This window comes from Pantherophis guttatus, chromosome 3 (genome assembly GCF_059756535.1).
Source record: "Pantherophis guttatus breed Tessera chromosome 3, ASM5975653v1, whole genome shotgun sequence".
NCBI classification, from domain to species: Eukaryota; Metazoa; Chordata; class Lepidosauria; order Squamata; family Colubridae; genus Pantherophis; species Pantherophis guttatus.
Genome location: NC_142065.1, coordinates 211,624,824 through 211,652,669, shown reverse-complemented (window position 1 = coordinate 211,652,669; position 27,846 = coordinate 211,624,824). Strand labels below are relative to the sequence as shown.

At 43.9% G+C, this 27,846-nt stretch overlaps 1 protein-coding gene across 3 annotated transcripts in view; it reads left to right on the top strand.

Moving 5' to 3' along the window:
• The window catches only part of TSNARE1 (t-SNARE domain containing 1), a 298,959-nt gene that overhangs the window by 19,635 nt on the left and 251,478 nt on the right, over positions 1 to 27,846 (top strand). The gene's annotated exons all lie outside the window — the stretch shown is intronic.

Here is a 27,846-nt window from a genome sequence, read left to right as displayed (position 1 = left end):
AAAACGTGAAGAACGGTGGCAGGAGTTGGGTATGTCTTGTTTAATGAATTTATAAGGCCTCGGTAAGAGCACACTTGTAATAATGCATCCAGTTTTGATTGTCATGATAGAAAAAAGATGTTGAGATTCTAGAAAGAGTGCAGAGAAGAGCAACCAGGATGATTAGGGGACTGGAGGCTAAAACATATGAAGAACGGTTGCAGGAACTGGGCATGGCTAGCCTAGTGAAGAGAAGGACTAGGGGAGACATGATAGCAGTCTTCCAATATCTCAGGGGCTGCCACAAAGAAGAGGGAATCAAGCCATTCTCCAAAGCACCATAAGGTAGGAGAAGAATCAATGGATGGAAACTAATCAAGGAGAGAAGCAACCTAGAACTAAGGAGAAGTTGCCTGACAGTTAATCAGTGGCATGACTTTCCTGCAGAAGTTGTGCGTTCTCCAACACTGGACTTTTTTTTTTAAAAAAAGAGACCGGATAACTATTTGTCTGAAATGATATAGGGTTTCCTGCTTGAGCAGAGGGTTGGACTAGAAGATCTCCAAGGTTCCTTCCAAATCTGGTATTCCATATGTGTGGGAGAAGGTGAAGATAACCAGAATAACCAAGTTGGAAGGGACCTTGGAGGTCTTCTAGTCCAGCCCCTTTCTCAAAATCAGGAGATCCTATACCCATGATGGCGAACCTATGGCATGCGTGCCCACCTGTGGTATGCGGAGCCATATCTGTGGACACGCGAGCATTGCCCTAGCTCAGCTCCAGCGCACTCTAGCTGATTTTTGGGCCTTCCGGGCCCACCAGAAGTCAGGAAACGGGCTGTTTCCAGCATCCGGGGGTGCGGAAGTCCGTTTTTGCCCTCCCCAGGCTCCTAGAAAATCTCTGGAGCCTGGGGAGAATGAAAAAAGGGCCTTCTGGGCCCACCGGAAGTCAAGAAACCGTCTGTTTCAGTCCTCCAGGGGGGCTAGGAAGGCCGTTTTTGCCCTCCCCAGGCTCCTAGAAAATCTCTGGAGCCTGGGGAGAATGAAAAAAGGGCCTTCTGGGCCCACTGGAAGTCAAGAAACCGTCTGTTTCAGTCCTCCAGGGGGGCTAGGAAGGCCGTTTTTGCTTTCCTCAGGCTCCTAGAAATCCTCTGGAGCCTGGGGAGAGAGAAAACGGGCCTTCTGGGCATCAGGAAATGGGCCGTTTTTGGCCTCCGGAGGGCCTCCGGAGGAGTGGGGAAGGCTGTTTTCACCCTCCCCAGGCTCCAAGAAAGCCTGTAGAACGCAGGGAGCATGGGGTCACGCACACATGCGTAGGGGGGGCGGGGCGGGGGCATTGAATTATGGGTATGGGCACGCTCATGTGCGATTCCCCCACGCTACCCCCACTTTTGGCACATGACGGCAAAAAGGTTAGCCATCACTGTCCTATTCTGTTTGACACAAGTGGCAGCCCAAACTCTTCTTGAAAACCTGCCTTGTTGGAGTACTCACAACTTCTGGTGGCAAGCTGTTCCACTGGTTAATTGTCCTCACTGTTTGGATGTTTCTCCTTAGTTCCAGGTTGCTTCTCTTCTTGATTAGTTTCCGTCCATTGTTTCTTGTCTTGTCTTCTGGAGCTTTGGAAAATAAGTTGACCCCCCCTTGTTTCTGTGGCGGCCCTTCAAAGAGATGGAGTTCATAGTTCCACAGATCATATTGTAGATACAGGCAATATTCTACAATGAGTAGACCGGTGCCTCCAAAAACAAATGAGTAGACCGGTGCCTCCAAAAACAAATGAGTAGACCGGTGCCTCCAAAAACGAATGAGTAGATTGGTGCCTCCAAAAACAAATGGGTAGACCAGTGCCTCCAAAATCAAATGAGTAGACCAGTGCCTCCAAAATCAAATGAGTAGACCGGTACAGCTCTGCAAGCAGTTAAAAGCCTGGTAGACCAGTACCTCTGCTAAATCCTAAAGAATTGTCACATGACCATCAAGCCATGCCCACAAAATAAGCCACGCCCACAGAACCAGTAGTAAAAAAATTTTAGAACCCACCCCTGCTTACGACCATGGCAGCATCTCCATGGATCCAACTTCAAATGCCTGGCAATTGACTCGTATTTATGCTGGTTGCAGAGATTCTCTTTTGCGACCTTCTGAGGAGCAGAGTCAATGGGGGAAACTGGATTCACTTAACAACCATGTTGCTAATTGAACAACTGCAGGGATTCACTGAACAAAGGTGGCAAGGAAGGTTCGTAAAATGAGACGAAGCTCACTTAGCAACTGTCTTGCTTAGCAATGGAAATTTGGGGTTCAATTGTGGTCATACGTCGAGGACCTGCATACTCCTCCCCCTCCCACATATTCATTGGAAAAGAATTTTTTACATGTATAATGTTATGTTTATACTTTTCACAGGAAAAGAATGTTTCACAGAATTTTTTTAAAAAAAGGATATAAAAAGATAAAAAAAATAAAGTCAGGAAAGAGAAGGAAAAATAAAGATGTCTAAAGAAGCTCTTTTTTTGAGCATTTATTAGCACGACTACCACTTCCATCCTCCTAAATAATTGTTATTTATTTATCTAATTTCTATGGCGTAATATCTCGCTTCCCTTATTCGCGTAAAGAACGCTTTTTAAAAAATCTTTAAATTTGTTTATGTGCCTTGAAATGCAGGGATGGGTAGGTTGTGCTTCAGTTTAGCTTCAATTTCCAAAGGTTTTTATGGATTCATCAAAACAAGAATAGCCCAGAGGTGCTTTGAGGTTCGTTTATGTGAAAAGGCAATAGAAAATTCATCACACAGTAGAGTCCCTACGTGTGTGAATCATTCTTTAAATACATTTTTATTATGAAAAAAAGCATACTGTTTGCCCTGTAACATTGCAAAAAGGAAGGAAGGAAGGAAGGAAAGAAAAAAGGAAGGAAGGAAAGAGAAAAAGGAAGGGAGGAAAGAAAAAAGAGAAGGAAGGAAAGAAAAAAGGAAGAAAAGAAAAGGAAGGAAGGAAGGAAGGAAAGGGAAGAAAAAAGGAAGAAGGAAAAAGAAAAGGGAAGGAAGGAAGGAAAAAGATGGAAGTAAAGAAAGAAAAGGAATGAAGGAAGAAAGAAAAGGAAGGAAGGAAGGAAAGAAGAAAAAAGGAAAGAAAGAAAGGAAGAAGGAAAGAAAGAAAAGGGAAGGAAGGAAGGAAGGAAAAAGATGGAAGGAAAGAAAGAAAAGGAATGAAGGAAGAAAGAAAAGGAAGGAAGGAAAAAGATGGAAGTTAGGAAGGAAGGAAAAGAAAAAAGGGAAGGAATGAAAGAAAAAAGGAAGGGAGGGAGAAAAAAGGAAGGGAAGGAAGAAAAAAGATTGAAGGAAGGAAGGAAGGAAAAAAAGGATAAAAAAGATGGAAGAAGGAAGGAAAAAAGGAAGGAAAAAGATGGAAGGAAAAGAAAAATGAAAGAAAGAAAGAAGAAAGGGAAGGAAGGAAGGAAGGAAAAAAGGACAGAAAGAAAGGAAGGGAAGGATGGAAAAAGATTGAAGGAAATAAGGAAAAAAAGAAGGAAAAAAGGAAGGAAAAGTAAAATGAAGAAGGAAGGAAGGAAGGAAGGAAGGAAGGAAGGAAGGAAGGAAGGAAGGAAAGAAAGAAAGAAAGAAAGAAAGAAAGAAAGAAAGAAAGAAAGAAAGAAAGAAAGAAAGAAAGAAAGAAAGAAAGAAAGGCCTCTCCTGAATACAACAGGCCTGGGGGCCATAACATTTTCAGAAACGTAGACATTTTAAAATAATACACAATCTTAATTCGGAAAGACCTTCGTGATTATGTAGTGGATGGTGGCCATGATTTAAACATGACGTCCTCCTGAAAGGGGAAAATCAGGTTATCCGAAGGGCTGCAGTTTTATTCCTGCAATGCTGCAGAGGATACGGGGAGGGGCTCGCCACCATCCTGAACAGACATGGAGCAAACGGCACAAAAGAACTATGAAAGCTGCAGGAGGGCTTGTCAGGTGGTGCGTCTAGATCAGCGGTCACCAACTGGTGGTCCGTGGACCACTGGTGGTCCGCGAGAAAATTTTGGTGGTCCGCAGAAAAATTATTTGCATTTTTTATATTGCACTAAATCAGAGGTCCTCAAACTACGGCGCCTGGGCCAGATACGTACAATGAACGTTTGTGTTGCTGCAGAGAGTCCCCTCCTCCTGGATCTTTTTGTGTGGTTTGGAAGGGGGCAGAAATTCCAATTTGGGATTGGATTTCCAGAGGAAAAAAAATTGCAGGCTACAGGAACCAGGAGCACCACTCAGGTGACCCTGAGGACACAGATAAACCTCCAAGTGGCCTCAATGACCTTGAAAAAGGATGCAAATGACCAACTGTCTGCAAGAAGTATCAATCCTTCCATTCCCCACCATCCAGTCAGAGTTGAAGAAGCTTCTTGGGAGGAGAAGCGAAACGTCTTCAAAGAAAAAACAAGTAACTCCAGTTGCCTCCTGAAAAAGCACCTTTGGGACAACCGTGCCCTGAATGACTGAGAATCGCTACAGACATTTAGCTATACAATTTGGGATGAACATCCTTTGAATGGTGTGGGAGTAAGAATGGATTTCCAGAGGGAAAAATTGCAGAACTACATGACCCTGAGGACACAGACAAACCTCCCAAGTGGCCTCAATGACTCTCTGAAAGGATGCAAATGACCAGCTGTCTGCAAGGAATATCAATCCTTCCATTCCCCGCCATCCAGTCAGAGCTGAAGAAGCTTCTTGGATGAGAAGTAAAACCTCTTCAAAAGGAAAAAAAAAACCCCAGAAAATCCAGTAGCCTCTTTCTGAATGACTGAGAATCTCTTGAGTTTGCACTTTTGCAATCACATCTAAACTTCCTTCATAATGTTCTTTGAGACCTGCTAAATTTATTCTATTGGAAGACACAGTCCCGTCTGAAGTTCAGGCATAATTTACTGCAAGCTACTGTTTCTAAACCTTTGATCATTTTCACAATTGGGTTTATGGTGCGTCTATACAAGAGGCATGAATTATTATGGCAATTCATACCTGACAGCCGCAGTTATCAATCTCCATTTGATCAATTAGATGTTCCATTTATGCTAATGCGAGCAGTTGTGATTAATCCCAAGGTAGTTTTGTACAAACAAAACAGGAAAAACCTCAGTGAGATGCCTATAAATCAAGTTTCCTCTTTTGAAAGTGTCGGCGCGTGTGGAGGGGAAGGAAGTAGATCAAGGTTATGGCGGTGTTTCTTCAGACTTTCAGCGGTTATGGAGGGCTCATCCACTTCCCTATTCGATACGGAAAGAATTTTACACAACAGCTAATATTGGTGAAAAATCTGAGCCACCATGAAAAAAACTATTTAGCACCAGGAACAGGCTGAGGCTACCAAGCAAAATAATAATAATAATGGAATGGAATGGAATGGAATAAGAGTAGAGCAGAGTAGAGTAGAGTAGAGTAGAACAAGGAATAGAATGGAATAAATAATAGAATAGAAATAGAAATAGAATAAGGAATAGAATAAAGGATGGGATAGGATGGAATGGAATGGATTAGGAGTCGAGTCGAATCAAGTAGAATGAGGAATAGAATAAAGAATAGAATGGAAATAGAAATAGAATAGAATAGAATAGAATAGAATAGAATAGAATAGAATAAGGAATAGAATAAAATGTAGAATAGAGTAGAATAAGAAATAGAACAGAATAGAGGATGGGATAGGATAGGATGGAATGGAATAGTAGAGTCGAGTAGAGTAGAGTAGAATGAGGAATAGAATAGAATAAAGAATAAAATAGAATAGAATAAGGAATAGAATAAAATGTAGAGTAGAGTAGAATAAGGAATAGAATAGCATAGAGGATGGGATAAGATGGAATGGAATAGAATAGGAGTAGAGTAGAGTAGAATATTTTTATTAGTCACGTATGATTGGGCACACAAGGCATATATCTCCGATGCATAAGCTCATAGTGTACATAAAACCAGCAAGTAATAAATCATGATCACAGTCTTCGTAAAAATACAGGTAGCCCTTGACTTACAGAAGTTTATTTAGTGACCATACAAAGTTGCAACGGCGCTGAAAAAATATGACTCTTATGACTATTTTTCACATTTAACGGCCTTTCTAGCATTCCCTTGATGGTGTGATCAAAATTCGGACACTTGGCAACTGCCTCATGCTTAGGACTGTTGCGGTGTCCCAAAGTCACATGATCCCCCTTTGCGACCTCTTGACAAGCAAAATCAGTGGGGAAGCCGGATTGACTTAACGACGGTGTTACGAATTTAACAACTGCAGTGGTTCACTTAACAACCGTGGCAAGAAAGGTCATAAAATAAGGTCACAAAATAGTTACTTGGAGGTTTATCTGCAGTAGTAGCAGTACAAGTGGGTTTATCCACACCCATTTGCACTACTCAGGTGAACCTGAGGATCCAGATAAACCTCCAGGTGGCCTCAATGACTCTCTAAAAGGATGCAAATGACCAGCTGTCTGCAAGGAATAGCAATCCTTCCATTCCACACTGTTAAGGATATTCTTGGCTCATAACCGATGTGGGTTATTGAGCAGAGTACCCTTTGAGTAAACGCATGAAAAGTGACTGGGAGTGGTTGTGAACAATCACAGTCAACATACAAACAACTGAGTTGTTGTAGTCTTTTACTTTTAGAAAAAGTAAAGCAAAGTCCAAAAACAATCCAAGTCATACACAGATAAGACGAGAGTTAAAAGATCAATCCAGGGATATTTCAAGTACAAAGTCTTCTTACCAGTTGTAGTTATACACAATAAAACAGTTCTTGAGTTTCAAAACAGGAACAAGTTCAATATGAAAACAAGGTAGTCCAGTTGCCTCCTGAAAAAGCAACCATGACCTGGATGACCGAGAATCTCCATAGACTTTTAGCTATGCAATTTGGGATGAACACCCTTGGAATGGCCTGGGAGTAGGAATGGATTTCCAGAGGAAAAAAAATTGCAGACTACAGGAACCATTTGCACCACTCAGGTGATCCTGATTACACAGATAAACCTCCAAGTGGCCTCAACGACTCTCTAAAAGGATGCAAATGACCAGCTGTGTCTGCAAGGAGTATAAATCCTTCCATTCCCCACCATTCGGTCAGAGCTGAAGAAGCTTCTTGGATGAGAAGGGAAACATCTTCAAGGAAAAACGAAGAAAGTCCTGTTGCCTTTTGAAAAAAACACACCTTTGGGACACAGAGTGAACTGTGGCTGTCCGAAGCTCACTTTGTCGTTTGTAAATCTCGGGCTGTCTTAAAAGCTGTCCACGCAAAGTTTTTAACAACTCCTCATTAAATCTCTGGTGTCTTTTCAGCAGCGCCAAGCAGGTTCAAGCTTTGGAGGAAAAAGATAATCTAAGAACTGGTTTTGCTTGGAGCTAAACTCGTGGGCTGGGCAGATATCTGCTGAACTAGCATTGTAGTTTCATTTTTTAAATTTTTATTATTTACTAGCTGGACGCCCATGCGGAACTATGTGATTGGCTGTGATAAATTGACACTTAAAGCCTGAAACTTAATGTAGAATGTGTAACTCCGTAGCATCAGAGCGTGTTAATATAAGGCAACTGGCAGTTGGAACAGAGGGGGAGTAGAATGTCCCAGCCTGCAGGCCGGATGAGTCATGCGCTGGCCACGCCCACGACTGGTTTAGCGAAGGGGTAGCATCAGAACGTGTTAATATAAGGCAACTGGCAGTTGGAACAGAGTTCTTTTCAGGTGGGGAGGGGGAGTAGAATATCTAGCTCCTTAGCATCAGAGCGTGAATATAATACTGTATATGAAATACTAATGATCTGATGGTCATTTTGAAAAATTCTTTCTTAGTGAACACCTAGAAGCCAAGAAGAACATACGTGCCAAATTTCAAGTTTCTAGGCTTTACGGTTCTGGAGATTTCGTGATGATGCGTGAGTGGTATTTCGCTTTTATATAGAGAGATACCAGATGTCAGTGAAATCAATTTTTTTTTCCTTTTCTTTTTTTTTCTCTTCCTCTGTTGTATGTTTCAGGTAGGAAGTAATTTCAGGTTTACGGTTTTTTTTTTAATCTACCTTATTTTTTTTAATCGAACAAAATTTGCAGAACAAAGAGACAACTGTTCATTGTCTCAAAGTGACAGGCATTGATGCCTCCTGCTGGACCTGTGGCAAAATTACAAGTTTACCTTCTTTTTTAAAAAAAAAAAAGTATGGAGAGAACCAATCATTTATAATTGCAATTTTTTATATAAAAAAAAGCATCTGAAAGCCTAATGGTATCTAGTGGTGAAAGCATCAGGCTAGAAATCAGGAGAGAGTGAGCTGTAGTCCTGCCTTGGGCATGAAAGCCGGCTGGGTGACTTTGGGCCAATCACCAGGAGACAGAGAGTTCTAGTCCTGCTTTAGTCATGAAAGCTGGCTGGGTGACGTTGGGCCAATGACCAAGTGACTGTGAGTTCTAGTCCCACCTTAGGCATGAAAGCTGGTTAGGTGGCTCCATCAGTCATCAGGAGACTGTGAGTTCTAGTTCCACCTTAAGCAGGAAAGCTGGCTGGGTGACGTTGGGCCAGTGACCAAGTGACTGTGAGTTCTAGTCCCACTTTAGGCATGAAAGCTGGTTAGGTGGCTCCATCAGTCATCAGGAGACAGTGAGTTCTAGTCCTGCTTTAGTCATGAAAGCTGGCTGGGTGACGTTGGGCCAATGACCAAGTGACTGTGAGTTCTAGTCCCACCTTAGGCATGAAAGCTGGTTAGGTGGCTCCATCAGTCATCAGGAGACGGTGAGTTCTAGTTCCACCTTAAGCAGGAAAGCTGGCTGGGTGACGTTGGGCCAGTGACCAAGTGACTGTGAGTTCTAGTCCCACTTTAGGCATGAAAGCTGGTTAGGTGGCTCCATCAGTCATCAGGAGACAGTGAGTTCTAGTCCTGCTTTAGTCATGAAAGCTGGCTGGGTGACGTTGGGCCAATTACCAAGTGACTGTGAGTTCTAGTCCCACCTTAGGCATGAAAGCTGGTTAGGTGGCTCCATCAGTCATCAGGAGACTGTGAGTTCTAGTTCCACCTTAAGCAGGAAAACTGGCTGGGTGACGTTGGGCCAGTGACCAAGTGACTGTGAGTTCTAGGCCCACCTTAGGCATGAAAGCTGGTTAGGTGGCTCCATCAGTCATCAGGAGACAGTGAGTTCTAGTCCTGCTTTAGTCATGAAAGCTGGCTGGGTGACGTTGGGCCAGTGACCAAGTGACTGTGAGTTCTAGTCCCACCTTAGGCATGAAAGCTGGTTAGGTGGCTCCATCAGTCATCAGGAGACAGTGAGTTCTAGTCCTGCTTTAGTCATGAAAGCTGGCTGGGTGACGTTGGGCCAATGACCAAGTGACTGTGAGTTCTAGGCCCACCTTAGGCATGAAAGCTGGTTAAGTAGCTCGGTCAGTCATCAGGAGACGGTGAGTTCTAGTTCCACCTTAAGCAGGAAAGCTGGCTGGGTGACGTTGGGCCAGTGACCAAGTGACTGTGAGTTCTAGTCCCACCTTAGGCATGAAAGCTGGTTAGGTGGCTCGGTCAGTCATCAGGAGATGGTGAGTTCTAGTTCCACCTTAAGCAGGAAAGCTGGCTGGGTGACGTTGGGCCAATGACCAAGTGACTGTGAGTTCTAGTCCCACCTTAGGCATGAAAGCTGGTTAGGTGGCTCGGTCAGTCATCAGGAGATGGTGAGTTCTAGTCCCACCTTAAGCAGGAAAACTGGCTGGGTGACTTTTGGCCAGTCACCAGGAGAATGTGAGTTCTAGTCCTACCTCAGTCATGAAAGCTGGCTGGATGACTTTTGGCCAATCACGAGGTGACTATGAGTTCTAGTCCCACGTTAGGCATGAAAGTTGACTGTATGAGTTTGGGTCGATCACTAGGAGACGGTGAGTTCTAGTCCCACCTTCAGCATGAAAGCTGGCTGGGTAATCTTGGGCCAGTGACGTTCTCTCAGCCGAAAGCTGCTGTTGGGGGGGAAAATCAGGAGGAGGAAGGTGTGTTTGGATACGTTCGTCGCCTTGAGTTCTTTGTAAAATAAAGGCGGTTGTAAATAAATACATAAATAAGCTCCGTTTAATGCTTAGCATGTTGGCGGTTAATTCAGATCTGCAACCTGTCATTTGTTTGGGTTTAAAGCGGGCACAATGAACTGATAAAACATTATTGCCGTTGGATGTTCCTCCTTGTAGCAGGGTTAATTAGAAGCAAAGACATTAAATTGCAATTAAGAAGGAAGTGTCTAGCCTTCACGTCTGAATGGTGTCCGATGCTTTTCCGACTTTTGAAAAGTTTTTGTATTCCATCTTTTTCATCTCTAAGGAAAAAAAAAATAGTAGAAGCTTATAGTCTTTGCAAGAGAAAACAAACAACATTTCAATTTAATCCTTAGTTAAAAGGAGGTTGGGTGCATAAATCCGATTCTTCTTCTTTTTTTTAAAAAAATGGATGCATATAGAGAAAGTGAATTTAGGTCATCCGCAACTCACAACCGGCCACTTAGTGTCCGTTTGAAATTTCAGTGGACCTCCCCAGTGCTACTTAATGGCCTTGGAGATCTTCTAGCCCAACCTTACATAACCTTCTGGTGCTTTGGAAAATAGGTTGACCGCATCTTCTCTGGGACATTACATTGAGGAAAAACCATCCTTGAGAACCTTCTCCAATTATCTTCTCCAATTTGGACAATTTGATTTCTTCTCACGTTGGACATCTTGGCTCAATTCCCAGTGTTCTGCACATGTTGGTTGAGAATGCTGGAGACGTATCTTTCTCCTCCCTCCCTCCCTCCCTTCTTCTCGGTCCCATCTTGTCCTTCCATGTATCCTTCCATCTCATTCCCAGCTCCTTCCTTCCTTCCTCCCTCCCTCCCTCCCTCCCTCCCTCCCTCCACTTACCTTTCCTTCTTCCTCCCTCCCTCCCTCTTCCCTCCCCTCCCCTTCCTTCTCTTTCCTTCTTCCTCCTTTCTCCCTCCCACCCTTCCCCTTCCTTCTTATCCTTCCTTCCTCCCTCCCTCCCTTCCTCTCCTCTTCCTTCCTTCCTCCCTCCCTCCTTCCCTTCCCCTTCCTTCCTTCCTTCCTCCTTCCCTCCCTTCTCCTTCCTGCTTTTCCTTCCTCCCTCCCCCCTCTTCCCTCCCCTCCCCTTCCTTCTTCTCATTCTCCCTCCCCTCCCCTTCTTTCTTCTCATTCTCCTTTGTTCCTCCCTCCCTCCCTCTGAAAAGCTGTGATATTGCTTTCCACTGTCAACAGACCCCTTCACCATTCAACATTTCCTTCCTCCATTTCTGCTCCTTGAATACCCGATGCATTTCCTAGCTGTAAATACACAGGAAGTAGCCTTGAACCAGGTCAAGGCAGCGCTTGTCTCGCTCGGCTGTTGCTTATTCTACTTCACTGTTGCTCGAAAAAAAAACCTCCAGCAGAGATGTAATAAATCATCAGCTGTTCAGCCCTTTGAGAGGGGGAAAAACAACAACAAAAACCAAGGCTGGGAATTGAATTGCAGTGTCTCCTGCACTTTTCTTTACACGTTTGATAGCCATTTAATTATAAAAAGTTGTGCCAGGCGGACAGGTTCTCGTGCATTATGTTTAACTGTTGAGTTGGGTGAAAGATAACGTATTTTTTACGTACTGCTTTTCCAACAGAGAAAAGATGCTCGGTGTAATTCTTGTTAAGAGTAAAATGCTGTCTTTGCCCTTCGATGAGTGGTCAAAGGTTTGGCACAGGGCAATATGATACATGCAGTACAATGCACTGACACCCGTGGAGATCTGTACATTGGGGAAACAAAACAACCACTTCACAAACAAATGGCACGACATAGGAGAACAAATTCATCAGGACTAGATTCAGCAGCCCGTCTGCATTTAAAAGACAAAAGCCTCTCTTTTGAAGACAGCAAAGTCCACATTTTGGACAGAGAGGATGGCTGGCTTGAAAGAGGGACCAAAGAGTCTTGGTAGTACAGTGGTTTAATGCACCCTGTTATTAACACAGCTGCCTGCAATTTCTGCAGGTTCGAATCTTACCAGGCTCAAGGTTGACTCAGCCTTCCATCCTTTCTAAGGTAGGTTAAATGAGGACCCAGTTTGTGGGGGCAATAAGCTGACTTTGTATAAATATACAAAAGGATGAAGGCTATTGCTTATTGCTTAACGCACTGTAAACCGCCCTGAGTCTCCGGAGAAGGGCGGCATATAAATCAAATTAAAAAAAAAAAAAAAAGAGGCCATCTATGTCAAAACTGAACAGCCTCCTCTCAACAGAGGGGGAGGGATACAACACCACCTATCTCCAGTCTACAACACAGTCCTTTCAACAGTTCCAAGGAGCCTCCACAACCATTTGCACTACCCAGGTGACCCTGAGGACACAGATAAACCTCCAAGTGGCCTCAACGACTCTCTAAAAAGGATGCAAATGACCAGCTGTCTGCAAGGAGTATCATTCCTTCCATTCCCCCACCATCCAGTCAGAGCTGAAGAAGCTTCTTGGATGAGAAGCGAAACATCTTCAAAGCAAAAGAAAGTCCAGTTGCCTCTTGGAAGAAAAAAAAAAAAACACCTTTGGGACAACCATGACCTGGATGACAGAGAATCTCCATAGACACCAAAGGTTTGGTTAAAGATCCTCCTTATCACCACACAATGAGTGGTTCTCTACTTACGAGCCCCAGATTTCTGCCTCTAAGCGAGAGAGTTGTTCAGTGAGTTTTGCCTTATTTTAATGACCTTTGTTCAGTGAATCAGTGCAATTGTTAAGTTAGTAACTGTTGTGGCCCGTCAGCAGCCTGTGCAGCTAGTAGCTGATTCCGACAGCGAGGAGGCTGGTGTGGTGTTGTGCCAGCAGCCTGTGCAGCTGGCACTCGAGTCGAACAATGAGGAGGCTGGAGAAGATGTGGTGCCAGAGGCGGGGATTCAGCCATGGCCTTCAGAACCTCCAGAAGCTCCCTTAAGTGAAGAGGACGAAGAGGAGGAGCCTCTTCTCGATGCATGGGGGCGCAGAGCTGCCAAAAGGCAGGAGTGGCACCTCAGGAGGAGGTCTCCTTGAGAGTAAGGCTTGGGGCTAATTGGCCACTCCCTTAGCCTATTTAAGGAGGAATTCCGACTGAAGCAATTTGCAGGGAACAACTTTGTTCACACACCTTCGTGTCTTGTCTTGCTTATCTTATCAGCTTCCTGCAAATTGCTTCTGGGCATTCTGCCAACCATAGTAAGTTTTCAGTTATTTTTCTTTGACTTCTTGGCGGCTGTTAATGCAATTAATTAACAGCCGTTGTTGTAAAAAAGTGGTTTATTTAGTAAACTAAAGTTTGAACGGACTTTGTGTGTGCTGCGTTCTTTGGGGTCCATAGCTGGGGCAGAACAGTAACATGGTTGTTAAACGAATATGTCTTCCCTGTTGACATTGCTCAATAGAAGGTCACAAAGGGGGATCGTGTGACCCCGGGACAACTGTCATAAGTATGAGTCAGTTTCCAAGCATTCTAATTTTGATCATGGGACTATAGGGATGCAACAGCAGACTTAAGTCTGAAAAAAAAAACGCTCGTTAAGTCCTTTTTTTTTTCCAGTAACTTCAGACGGTCACTAAATGAATGGTTGTAAGTCAAGGACCACCTAGACCTGCCAGGGAGATACTGATAGACAGGCAAGAGGATTCATTAACGTCCTTCTCCGTTTTGCGTAGCAATTGTGATGGAGAAACCTGGAAGGTTGCCTGCAGGTCCTTATTATTATTCATTATTTTGATCGCTGCTTGTCCCTTTTATTGTCCCTGCTTGTCCCTATTAATATAGGAACAAAAAAAAAATTGTTCCTATATTTGGAAGAATGGTGAACTTTTTCGGAAAGTTATTCGAAGTCATCCGAAGGCAATTGGAAACGTACAATAAATGGAATTTGCCCGCAGTTATAGTTGCGGCGATGAGGTTCCTCCTTTAAATTGTGCTTTAAATTGTGTTTTTTTCCGACGTCTTTTTTTAAAGACACCCAACAGCGTTCGGCCTCTTCATTAATTCAAGCCCTCAATCATGTTCAGAAAACAGGATTTTTAAAAAAAACACACACAAAAAAACCCAAAAATATACATGCCCAAGAATAACAGATTGAGCCCAGCAAGTCCTCGGTTCGTTTGAGGTTCCTTGTTTTCCTTTAAATATTTAGCAAATATGTTTCTTGGTTTAGTGGAGGAATCCATCACCGAATTCTCGCTCTCTTGTGTACGGAGGCTGCACCGCTGGGCGGCGAGATGAATAAGAGATGAGGACAATATTTGAAACGGCACAAAGTTCAGGTGACATTACGAGCGCAATGTTCTGGCTCCCCCGACGTTGGTTTTTGCTGACTCCCCCCTTCCAAACTGTCCTGGCTTAATATAGGCAGTCCTTGACATACGACCAAAGTTGAGCTCCAGATTTCTATTGCTAAGGGAGATAGTGGTTACGTGGGTTTTGGCCCGTTTTATGACCGTTCTTGTCACATTTGGTACGGAAATGTCTGCAAGAAGACAACCAAGGTCAGAGAGCATCAAAGACGCCACATAATCTCCTCCTCCTCCTTCTCTCCTCCTTTTCCTCCTCCTCTTCTGCCTCCTTCTCTCTTCCTCCTCTTCTTCCTCCTTCTCTCCTCTTCTTCTCCTTTTCCTCTTCCTCCTTTCCTCCTCCCCCTCCTGTTCTCCTTCTGCTCCTCATCCTCCACTTCCTTCTCTCCTCTTTCTCCTCCTCCTCCTCCTTTCTTCCTCCTCTCTTCCTCCTCCTCTTCTCCTTCTCCTCCTCCTCTTCTCCTCCTTTTTCTCTTCCTCCTTTCCTCCTCCCCCTCCTCTTCTCCTTCTCCTCCTTATCCTCCGCCTCCTTCTCTCCTCTTTCTCCTCCTCCTCCTCCTCCTTCTTTCTTCCTCCTCCTCCTTCTCTCCTCCTCTTCTCCTTCTCCTCCTTCTCTCCTCCTCCTCCTCCTTTTCCTCTTCCTCCTTTCCTCCTCCCCCTCCTCTTCTCCTCCCCCTCCTCCTCCTCCTCCTATGCCTCCTTCTCCTCCTCCCTTCAAACCCCACACCCTTCTAATAATGATGACTTTACCAACTTGGGTCATGAAATGTCTGCAAGAAAACAACCAATCTCAGAGATGACCAAGGACCCTACAGTCCTACCCCTCCTCCTCCTCTTTTCTCAACAATATTTGAGGGGCTACCATAGATGGGAAGGGGTCAAGCTATTTTCCAAAGCACCCAAAGGCCAGACAAGGAAATGGATGGAAACTGAGCAAGGAGAGATTCAACCTGGAAATGAGGAGGAACTTTATGACAGTGAGAACAATCAATCCATGGAACAGAAGTTGCCTTCAGAAGTTGTGGGAGCTTCATCACTGGAGGTTTTTGAGAAGAGACTGGATTTCCATCTTTCAGAAATGGTGTAGGATCTCCTGCTTGGGCGGAGGGTTGGACTAGATGACCTACAAGGTCCTCATTTGGCATTGAAACATCTGCACGAAAAGAACCAAGCTCAGAGAGCACCATGGAACCAACAATCCTCCTCCTCTTCCTCCTCCTCTCCTCCACAAACCTCACTCACCTTTGGCACTGATGATCGTACCTAGTTTAGTAATGAAACATCTTCACAGAAACAACCAAACTCGCATAGTACTAAGGACCTCACAGTCGTCCTTCTCATCCTCCTTGCAAACCCCACTCCGTTCTAGCACTCATGATGTTCCCTATTTGGGTCACAAAATGTCTTCAAGAAAACAGCCGAGCTCAGAGAGCTCCAAGGAGTCCCCAGTTCAACCCTGAGGTACGAAGACTCTTCTTTTGGTCGAACATACCCATCTCTGGTGTACGTGTGAATGGACTCTGCTGAAGAAGCTAGGCCTCCCATCTTCTCCTCATGAGAACTTTCCCCTCCGTCCCCCACGTAACACGTTTCTATAACGTGGGGAGGAATCTCCTCTGCCTTGAGTGGTGATTTCACCCCTTTAATCAGAGTCGGAGTGGGTGGGAGAACAGGTGTTCCCAAAGGACCCATTTTCCTTGACAGCAGTGTGTTTGTGGAGTGGTGACTCACTGGAGCAGCCTACACAATTGTGAAGTCAAGTAAGGAAGGGATTAATGAAGAGGGAGCTTAATTACAACGAGATCTAGGTCACCTCTCACAGATCTCCACCCCAGCTCCCTCCTTCTCTGATCCCATGTAGTGTTGGGTAGTCTTGCTCATTGCAGAGAGAGAGAGGAGAAGTTTCCCTGAATAGCTTTGGAAGTCCTCTTTAGGTCCTTCTCTGCCACCTTCTGGTGCCCTAAGTCATCTACTTTCAGCCATCTGGGAACTGAAGAACAGAATAACAGAGTTGGAAAAGTCCATGGAGATCTTCTAGTCCAACCCTCGGCTCAAGCAGAAAACATTGCAGACAAGTGGCTGTCCAGTCTCTTCTTAAAAGCCTCCAGTGATGAAGCACCCACAACTTCTGGTGGCAAGCTGTTCCACTGGTTAATTGTCCTCACTGTTAGGAAGTTTCTCCTTAGTTCTAGGTTGCTTCTCCCCTTGATTACTTGTCTCCCAACATCTGTACCATGCAATCAATTAATCAATCAATCAATCGATTAGACTAGAGCTGGAAGGGATCTTGGAGTAGTGGTGAAATCCATTTTTTTTAACTACCGGTTCTGTGGGCGTGGCTTGGTGGGCATGGTGTGGCTTGGTGGGTGTGGCTTGGTGGTCATGGCAGGGGAAGGATACTGCAAAATCTCCATTCCCACCCCACTCTAGGGGAAGGATACTGCAAAAATCCCCATTCCCTCCCTACTCCTGGGGGAAGGATATTGCAAAATCACCATTCTCACCCTACTCTGGGGCCAGCCTGAGGTGGTATTTGCCAGTTCTCCGAACTACTTACAATTTCTGCTACCAGAACCTATCAGAACCTGCTGGATTTCACCCCTGCCTTGGGGGTCTTCTAGTCCAACCCTCTGCTCAAGCAGGAAATCTTATACCCGTGATGGTGAACCTATGGCACGCGTGCCACAGATGGCACATGGAGCCATATCAGTGGGCACGTCAATGTTGCCCTAGCTCGGTTCCGGCATGCATCCTCACGCCGACCATCTGATTTTCAGGCCTTCCGGGCCCACCAAAAGTTGGGAAACAGGCTGTTTCTGGCCTCTGGATACTTCCCTCTACTAATTTATAAGGCCTTGATAAGGCCATCCTCGGAATACCGGATCCAGTTTCGATCACGATATAAAAAAAGGCGTTGAGACTCTGGAAAGAGTGCCGAGAAGAGCCACAAAGATAATTAGTCCCTTAACAGGGACTGGAGGCTAAAACATGCAAATAATTATTTAGCCTGCAGTCCAGTCTTAATAAAACAAGTCCAGTTTTTTTTTTGAAAAGTAAATACATTTTTCTTCGGTTAATGCGACGGTTGGGGCTTTTTTTCTTTCGATTCCAAGAGCTCCGTTTATATTTTCAGGTAGCGTATAAAGCAGAAAGAGGATTATTTACTTAATCATATTCTTGCTCCACTCCGTTGAGCATCTGTAAATGTAGAAAATGTTTCTCGCATTCCAAGTTTTACTTTTTCCTGCCGGCTTAAAATAGGATACTTTGAAAAGAAAACGACTGGATTCGGATGGGGAAAATAGCTGTTTCTTTTGGTTATCTATTGATTTATTTGCCTTTTCCTCCTCAATTTCCTGCCTTCTCTCTTTCTTTTCCCTCATTTTTACTTTTTACTTTTTTTTTAAAAAAAACCCCACCTGATTCTTTCAAAGTGTGTTCATAAAAAGGAAGCGTGGGCATTCCTGCAAGGTTGAACCAATCCATTTTTATCTCATTATATATCCCTCCTTTAAAAAAGAAAATAAACCCCACCACAACAATGAAAGGATGCTTGTTATTATTCTAACCGCACTGGGGTTTCAGATGTGATGCGGTGATGATGATGATGTTTCTATAACAACACTATGACTCACGTATAATTTTTTTGCAACAGTCTGTTGGGATCGAGGCCGAATATTTCTACATGGTAGAGCCGAGGAGCTGCCTTCGTCTCAGGGATCCCTCTTGTTCCTTCACCCGATCCTAGAAAAGAAAAATTAGAAGTTGCCCTCGAGACCCAAAAAGGATCTCAAGACATTTGAATTCTGAGCCCTATCTAAAAAATTGAATTCAGTGGTGAGAAAAGTAGGGCTTTTTTTTACACTTAGCAATTGCTAGAATAGAATAGAATCTCATTCTTCCTTCCTTCCTTCTTTGCTTCCTTCCTTGCTTCCTTCCTTGCTTCCTTCCTTCTTTGCTTCCTTGCTTCCTTGCTTCCTTCCTTCCTTCCTTCTTTGCTTCCTTGCTTCCTTGCTTCCTTCCTTCCTTCCTTCCTTCCTTCCTTCCTTCCTTCTTTGCTTCGTTACTTCTTTGTTTCCTTCCTTCCTTCTTTCCTTCCTTCCTTCCTTGCTTGCTTGCTTCCTTCCTTCTTTCCTTCCTTCCCTCTCTGCTTCCTTGCTTCCTTCTTTGCTTCCTTGCTTCTTTCTTTCCTTCCTTCTTTCCTTCCTTCCTTCCTTCCTTCCTTCCTTCTTTGCTTCGTTACTTCTTTGTTTCCTTGCTTCCTTCCTTCCTTCCTTCCTTCCTTCCTTCCTTCCTTCCTTCCTTCCTTCCCTCTCTGCTTCCTTGCTTCCTTCTTTGCTTCCTTGCTTCTTTCTTTCCTTCCTTCCTTCCTTCCTTCCTTCCTTCCTTCCTTCCTTCTTTGCTTCGTTACTTCTTTATTTCCTTGCTTCCTTCCTTCCTTCCTTGCTTCCTTCCTTCCTTGCTTGCTTCCTTCCTTCTTTGCTTCCTTCCTTTTTTGCTTCCTTACTTCCTTGCTTCCTTCTTTGCTTCCTTCCTTCTTTGCTTCCTTCCTTCCTTCCCTCCCTCCCTCCCTCCCAAATTGTTTGGGGTCACATGCAATCCTGAGAGCCAAGATACAGAGCTCTGCAAACTTCGCCACCAAATTATAATGTTAAAATTAATGATGATCACAAGGAGGCAATGATTAAATACATGACTGGAGAGTAATCATATTAATCATAATTAAGTTTCATTAAGTTTCAGAATTACTTAATTTTTTTTTTTCCATCCTGTTCCCATTCAGTGCTTTTTAGAATAACTTCTTGTACGGCTCTGATTTTGGTAAAGTTGTACATTCTTGAGCTCCGTGCTAAGCCTGCCCCACATTATGTGGTCAGCAGTGCTATGGAAACCTTGGGAACACCTGTAGGATCATGTTGGGGAGACATTGCCATGGAGATTAACCATAGGTGTTTGGGCTGTGATGGTGAACCCATGGCACGCGTGCCAGAGAAGGCATGCAGCACCCTCTCTGATGGCATGCGAGCCATTGTCCCAGTTCAGCTTCGCCGTGCATGCGGGTGTGCACACCTCCCACCAGCCAGCTTGTCTTTGGGTTTCTGCTGCGTACGTGCGGGGTGCGCGGTGCGGGGCATGTATGGGGGGGGGAAAGGTGCATATGCAGAGGTGCAGGGCGCATGTGGGGGACCACATGCGCATGCACGGGGGCAGAGTAGTTGTGGGGGGCACATGTGCATACCACCCTCCACCAAGCCACGCCCACAGAACTGGTAGTAACAAATTTTACATTTCACCAGTGGTCTAGCCTCACTTTTGCTGCAACCATTAATCCTTAGTAAAAGAACCTGCCGCTTCAACCACATGGAGTCGAGGGTCTTTCTTTCCTAGGGACCTAGCTGGGGCAGGCCTGACAAAGGATCTTGATTGAGAACTTCCTCGAAAACCTAGGCTGGAAATAGAGGACAGCGGGTGAGAACCCAAAATGGGAGACTTGTGGAACAAAGCTAAGAAGAAATATCAAGGATAAGTGATTTGGTCAGAATTGTTGGGAAGCCTACTCAGTTTGAGGAGAAGAGAAAAGAAAAGAAATCAGTGTATTTTAATATCCAGGGTCAGGAGGATAAAGTAGAAAGGATTTATGGTGTTGTGACTCCGGCCCCGGAGGCTGATTTATCTTCGCATGCTGATTCGGAGGATGATATGGAGGAAGCTGGCACGAGCTATGTGCCGGAGGGGCCGTCTTCACTGGTGAGTCAGCAAGAACTGACAGTTGCTGACGTGCCTCTGGATCCCAGCCAAATTGAGGAGGAAACAGAGGCCGGTAACGAGGGGAGGGAGCCCCTATTGGATGCAAGAGAGAGACGTAGGAGACGTCGTAGAGAACAGCTATTGCCACGTCCCAAGAGGTGTGGTCAGGAGACATAGGGCCACACCCTACAAAGTATAAAAGGGGTGTGGCTGGGCCGAAAAGGCGTGGTGAACAATTTGTTGGCGTTTTGGATGCAGTGGAGTTTAGAACTGCTAGTTTTGAGTTTTGAAAAGGAGTCTGCATTCCTGCATTAGCCTGCTGGCCGTCTGCCAAGTCCTCTGGAACATTGCCCGGTAATTACTGAACTGATATACTTTTGAAAGAGAACTGTTTATTAAAGGGCCAGCTTCAATCTCTCTAGCCTGTGTTTGTTACTGCCGGGCTATTTGAGCTTCTGCTCTCAGCTCCTTGTCCCGCACAGCACGGAGACAGCAATAAAACACAGCTGGACACATCAACTGGAGAGTGAATCCTGGTTTAATGCTTTTCATCAGTTACGGAACAACGCCAAGCTACAAACTTTCAAAGTTGGCGCTGTGAGCATCCGCCTCGCAGCGCCTTATATCCTAGTGCTCCACCCCTCTCTTGATGAACGTGTGGCTCAGCTGTGTTGGGATGGGTTGCAGCGACGTTTTTGGGTTTCCCATTCCGGGTTCCTCTGTGTCCTAAATGCAATCCCTCCACCGACGCCCCTCCACCATCTCCCGTGCCGCTTATTTCCCGTGCCCCCTCTATGTTGTGGTTTTGTTGGGGATGTGTTACTGTTTCCGATCTGCCTTCCCGTCCCGGTTGTATGTCGGGCACGCCGGGCTCGACATCTGCAAGGCCACTCGTGGGAGGGGACAGAACATATGGCAAACTCTGGTCAGAAATGAGTTAACAGTCTTTATGTGCAAAGCAAAAAAATGTCCTGAAATAATAGCTGGCAGGAAGGGCTGAAATGGTTTGTGGGAATATCAGTCCTTTAGGAGCGGAGATAACGTGCTTCTTCTCCAGAAAATTCAAAGCGTATGTCTCTGGAGGGAGGAGTAAGATCCAGTTCAAGGTCAAGGCCAGATGTTTGGAGCTGTCAGTTGCACCGAACAAGCTGCTGCGGTTAGATTGTACAATAGTAGGACGAAAGATAAACAGATATGCGGTCCCCGTGCAATCAGGGGTCTAATCCAACACATCATCCTCCGTGACAGTTCTGTAGTCCTTTCTCCCTCTTTCACTCTTCTGGCTGACATTTGATCCAAAGAAGCAGAAGACACTGATGTCTTGTCGGCAGGTTCACGCCTCGACCCTCGGTCCTTGAAGTTGAGGAACGAGCGTCCTGAATTTAAGGAACTGGGAATGTCTACTTGAATGAAAAGAAGGACTAGGAGTGACGTGAGAGCGGTGTTGAAAATATTTGAGGGGCTGCCACAGAGAAGAGGGGGCCAAAATATTCCCCCAAAACAAGCAAGCTCAGAGAACACCAAGGACCCCCTCATTCCAACCCTGAGATACAAATATTCTCCTTTATTTATTACTGCTGATCCAGTTCTGCAGAGGAATTATGGAGTCTGTCATCTGCACCTCTATAACTGTCTGGTTTGGTTCTGCAACCCAACAAGACAGACACAGACTTCAGAGGATAATTAGAATTGCAGAAAAAACAATGGCTACCAACCTGCCTTCCATGGAGGACCTGTATACTGCACGAGTCAAAAAGAGGGCTGTGAAAATATCTACAGACCCCTCACATCCTGGACATAAACTGTTTCAACTCCTACCCTCAAAACGAGGCTATAGAGCACTGCACACCAGAACAACTAAACACAAGGACAGTTTTTTCCCAAACGCCATCACTCTGCTAAACAACTAATTTCTACAACATTGTCAAATAATTTACTAAGACTGTATTACTATTACTCTTCTCTTCCTTACTAGTATCTATCTCTTCCCACTTATTACTATAACCATGTTGCCTGTATCATTCAATTTATATTGTTTTTATTTGTTTCCTAGTACAATTTGATAGCTTATTAGTAACCTTGGCTATCACTAAGTGTTGTATCTTTTTATTCTTGATGAATGCATTTTTATCCTCCTCCTGTACACTGAGAGCATATACACCAAAGACAAATTCCTTGTGTGTCCAATCATATTTGGCCAATAAAGACTTCTATTTTCCAAAGCACTTGAAGGCAGGACAAGAAGCAATGGATGGAAACTAATCAAAAAGTGAAGCAACCTAGCACTAAGGAGAAATTTCCTGACAGTGAGAACAGTTGACCAGTGGAACACCTTGCCTCCAGAAGTTGTGGGTGCTCCATCACTGGAGGTTTTTAAGAAGATGTTGGACAACCATTTGTCTGAAATGGTAAAGGGGCTCCTGCTTAAGCAGGGGGTTGGACTAGAAGACCTCCAAGGTGCCTTTTCAATTCTGTTACTCCGTTCTGCTCTGGAATAATTCTTGAAAAAGGACCTTTGGTATCTGAGAATGTTAAATGAGAATCTGGCCTGACCATTTCAATCACAGGTTCGGGCACCCCAGCGGAACGATTCTAGTTTTCTGTCCCGGCTAAAGACATTAAATTCCATCTTCATGGTGACATGCTCATTTAAGAGAGGCCGCCTCAGCCTCGATGCATATTAAATCTGTAAATAACACTCCGAGGTCAGCATACCTTTGGGCAAAAGGCAATTAGAACAGAGCTCCGAATGTACCAGTTTTCGCATTACTGGCCAAAGATTACTGATGCTTGCATTTAGGTTGGGAAGAGATTTTATCATGGGCAGCTCTTCACCATGAACTTTCTCATTTTTTTTTTGCTTTAATTTATATTAAATTCATTTTCTCTGAAGATGTTTCACTTCTCATCCAAGAAGCTTCTTCAGCTCTGGCTGGATGGTGGGGAATGGAAGGATTTATATTCCTTGAAGACAGCTGGTCATTTGCAGTCTTTTTAGAGAGTTGTTGAGGCCACTTGGAAGTTTATCTATAGTAGTAGTGCAGATGGGTATATCCACACCCATTTGCACTATTCAGGTGAACCTGAGGATCCAGACAAACCTCCAAGTGGCCTCAATGACTCTCTAAAAGGATCAAATGACCAGCTGTGTCTGCAAGGACACAGTATAAATCCTTCCATTCCCCACCATTCAGTCAGAGCTGAAGAAGCTTCTTGGATGAGAAGCAAAACATCTTGAAAGAAAAAACAAGGTAGTCCAGTTGCCTCCTGAAAAAGCACTTTTGAGAGAACCATGACCTGGATGATCGAGAATCTCCATAAACTTTTAGCTATACAATTTGGTGTGGTCTTTGAATGGTCTGGGAGTAGGGATAGATTTCCAGAGGAAAAAAATTGCAGGCTACAGGAATCATTTGCACCACTCAGGTGACCCTGAGGACACAGACAAACCTCCCAAGTGGCCTCAACGACTCTCTAAAAAGGATGCAATTGACCAGCTGTCTGCAAGGATTATAAATCCTTCCATTTCCACCATTCGGTCAGAGCTGAAGAAGCTTCTTGGATGAGAACCGAAATTTCTTCAAAGCAAAACAAGAAAGTCCAGTTGCCTCTTGAAAAAAAACCTTTGGGACAACTGTGACCTAGATGACGGAGAATCTCTATAGACATTCTTCACGAAGTTGGGTGGTACGGGAGAAGATGAGTCTTGGATTGAAAAAGGAACAATAGAAGGATGGGAGTACAAGTACCTGTCATTGGTTTGGGGAAGCAGTTGGTATGGTAGTAACTAAGCACATTCTCTTCCAAATTTCAGAATTGGTTAAGGAGAGGGTAGGATGAAATAGAAAAAATGAGCTGCTTTGTCTATTAGTCTATCTTGCTTTCTCCAAGATAGTTAAGAGATGCGGTAGGTTGCTGGAATTTCTGTCAGCGTTGACAATGTCAAACGATCAAATGTACAGGTAATCCTCAACTTACGACCACAATTGAGCCCAAAATTTATGTTGTTAAGTGAGACATTTGTTAAGTTAGTTTTGCCCCATTTTACGTCCGTTCTTACTATGGTTGTTAAGTGAATCCGGCTTCCCCCATAGACTTCCCCCATAGACTTTGCTCATCACAAAAGGGGATCACAGAGACCCCGGGGACTTTGCAACTGTCATAAGGAGCCTTGGTGGCACAGCGGACTAAAGTGCTTTTAAAGTAGCACTTAGCTGCCAGCTGCCTGCAATTACTGCGAGTTCGAATCTCACCAGGCTCAAGGTTGACTCAGCCTTCCATCCTTCCGAGGTAGGTAAAATGAGGACCCGATTTGTGGGGGCAATAAGCTGATTTTGTATAAAAAAGAACACCGCTTGGGGTGGCGGGCAAAAACCCTACTAAGCAGGTAAAAGTATGAAGGCTATTGCTTAACGCATTGTAAGTCGCCCTGAGTCTCTGGAGAAGGGCGGCATATAAATCGAACCAATAAATAAATAAATAAATAAAATAATAAAATAAAATAAAATAATAAAATAATAAAATAATAAAATAAAATAATAAAATAAAATAAAATAATAAAATAATAAAATAATAAAATAAAATAATAAAATAAAATAAAATAAAATAAAATAAAATAAAATAAAATAATAAAATAAGTACATGCCAGTTGCCAAGCATTTGAATTTTGATCACGGGGATGCTGCAACCCTCATAACGGCGGGAAAAAAAGGTTATGTCACTTTTTTCTGTGCTGTTGTAACTTTGAAGGGTCACTAAATGAATGGTTGTAAGCCAAGGATTACCTGTGATAGCGTCACTAGACCTCACGTGTACTTCAAGTTGTGAGTTGAATTTGACTTTGTGTAATTTGACTTCGGAATTTGCTGTGGTAAGTCAGGTCATAAGATGGGACAAAACTCATTTCACATCTGTCTCGCTTAGCAACGGAAATGTTGGGCTCCGCTGCGGTTGTACGTTGAGAACTACTTGTGATTCAAGCATTTCAGAAACTCCACCTCTAATCCGATGGCAAATTTAAGTTTCCTGCTTGAGCTGGGGTTGGACTAGAAGACCTCCCAGGTCCCTTCCAACTCTGTTATTCTGTTTTAACCTCTGCTAATATTGCTTTTGTGTTTTCGGCTACGAGGTAACTTTTGCATCCTTTACGAGATGGTTCCCCATGTTTGCAAAGTTAACAATAGTTGTGGCTGGAAATCTTGATTGGCTTAAGAAGCTAATTCTTCCATTAAAACTCCCCTTTCTTGTTATTTATTCACTGGGCTTGTAGCGTGCCTTTTCTTCACAGAGTGCTGGATGCCGGCGTTTACTTAGTTGATTAATATATTTACTCTCCAAATGTGGGTAAATTTTGGAAAGGAAGGACGGGGCGAGGAACATGAAAGAGTTTTCGCTTTGTTGTAAAAATGGAAATAATCTCGTCCTTCAAAGTAATTTTTAAAAAAGTAAAGAAAAACAGCCACCCTCTATCCAAATTTGATAATATGCAGATCCTTTGAAGTCCACCCGTCTTAAAGTTGACAAGTTTGGAGAAGTTTTGTGTAGGAGATGACCAGATGGAGCCTGAAGGTGGGGTCAAATGCATCATTAGTTTGCAATCCATGCGCAGTCACAAGAGACCAGCCCTCTGTGAATTCCATTGACTCTTTATCTGGCGCCAATTTGCCTTCACCGTTAGTAGATCAGATTCTTGTGTATAGGTAGCGCGTAGTAAACCTTTAGTGTTTTGAACTCAATGTCTGTTCCTGGTTATTTGCGCCTGACAGTTAGAATGCTCTTCTTGTTTTCCTGCAGGGATACTTTTCCTGCAGTTATTAACCGGTAGAGTAGGTTGGGCAAAGCGAGAGATACTCAACGAGCATCGATGGATGACAAATGTGATGACCTGGGACATGTCACGAAGGTCACACAGCCAACTGAGAGTTCAAACTTCCCTTTAATGAGCCACGATGGTGCAGTTGTTAGAGTGCAGTACTGCAGGATACTTCTGCTGCCTGCCGGCTGCCTGCAATTTGGCAGTTCAAATCTCACCAGGCTCAAGGTTGACTCAGCCTTCCATCCTTCCAAGGTGGGTAAAATGAGGACCCAGATTTTTGGGGGCAAGAGGCTGACTCTGTAAACCGCTTAGAGAGGGCTGTAAAGTACTGTAAAGCGGTATGTAAGTACTAGTGCTAGTGCTATTAGTGCTCCAAATTTCCCCTCAAACATTTCCACGTTCTTGGCAAGTCCCAGTGCAAAGCGTGCGCGCGCACACACACGGCAAGCTCTGGCTGTGCCCAGTCCAGCAAAACAAAGGAACAGGGAAAGAAGTCCACAAAACAAGGAACAAATAATGAGTCCACAAAGACAGGAGCAGGGTACTGAGTCCACGAAGTCAGGAAGAAGGCACTGAGTTCACAAGTAACAAAGAAGCAAACAGTCCTGCAAATTCCAAATGTCTGTACCGGCACACCAAACTCTACCAATTCAGTGTTTGTTCCTGACAATCGCCCCTCCCCACAGCGTCTTCTTAAAGCTCAGTCCCCAGGTGTGCCTTGTGAAGAGGGATGGGATGCTCTCCTCCTGAGTCTTCGGGCCAGCCTGTGCTGTTCCCGCCTTCTCTCCACTCTCCATGTTCGGGGATCAGGAGGGGCGGTCCTTGCTCATTGCCTGAGCTCCGTTGCTCCTCATGTCCACTGCTTGCCCTCTTTCAGTCATCCTGCCCCTGTTCCTCCCTGCCTACAAGCCGTCCTAATTCTGAAGGGCCCTGGGCCGACTCGGCCTGCTTCTCCCCACATTCCTCCTCTGTTGGCTCCAGCTCCGGCTCATCTTCTTCCTTAGATTCAGACTCCGACTGGGGCATTGCAACAATGGACATCAATCGTATTATCATATATGGTGGAGGTATCCAGAAGCGAGAAATTATTGGATTAAAATTAAGACATGGTTAGAAGAAATGATACAATAACCTGTGGATTTAAAACCTGAACTGTTCCTATTGGGTACCTTACCAGAGAAATTTAGTAAAGAAAATACATATTTGATTATACATGTTATAACTGCAGCGAGGATAGCCTTTGCGCAAAGATGGAAAGCAGAGAAAATCCCTACAGAGGGAGAAGGAATTAAGTAAATATCGGATTGTGCAGAAATGAATAGATTGACTTTGATAATTAAAGAAAGAAAGGAAAGGAATCAGAATATTTTAAGGTATGGGGACAATTTTATCGTTGGTTAGAGAAGATATAATACTTTTCTAGTCAGGGTTTTTTCTTACGTAACTCAAGATGTTTGTATAGCCATAGTGGGGTGATATCTCAAATCACCACTTTCAGGCTTTATCAGACATTTTGTGTTGTCTGTTGTGAGACTTAAGGGAGACTGGGATAGTACTATTTCTGTCTTATGAGACTTCATCGGCCAGCCACACCCTTATTTTATGACTCCTCCCTGTAAAGGTCAAATATTTATTTTTATTTTGTTCTTTTTAATTCGTAAGTTCAAATGTATAATACTTTTCTAGTCAGGGTTTTTTCTACTTTTTCTACTTTACTAGAAAAGTATTATACATTTGAACTTACAAATTAAAAAGAACAATATATACATATACATATACATATATATATATATATATATATACACACACACACACATATATATATATACATATATACATATATACATATATATATATATATATATATATATATATATATATATATATATATATATATGGTAATGTAATGAAATGAATGAAGAAGAAAGAAGAGAAAGAAGATAGATAAATGTATTAATAGAAAAGTAAG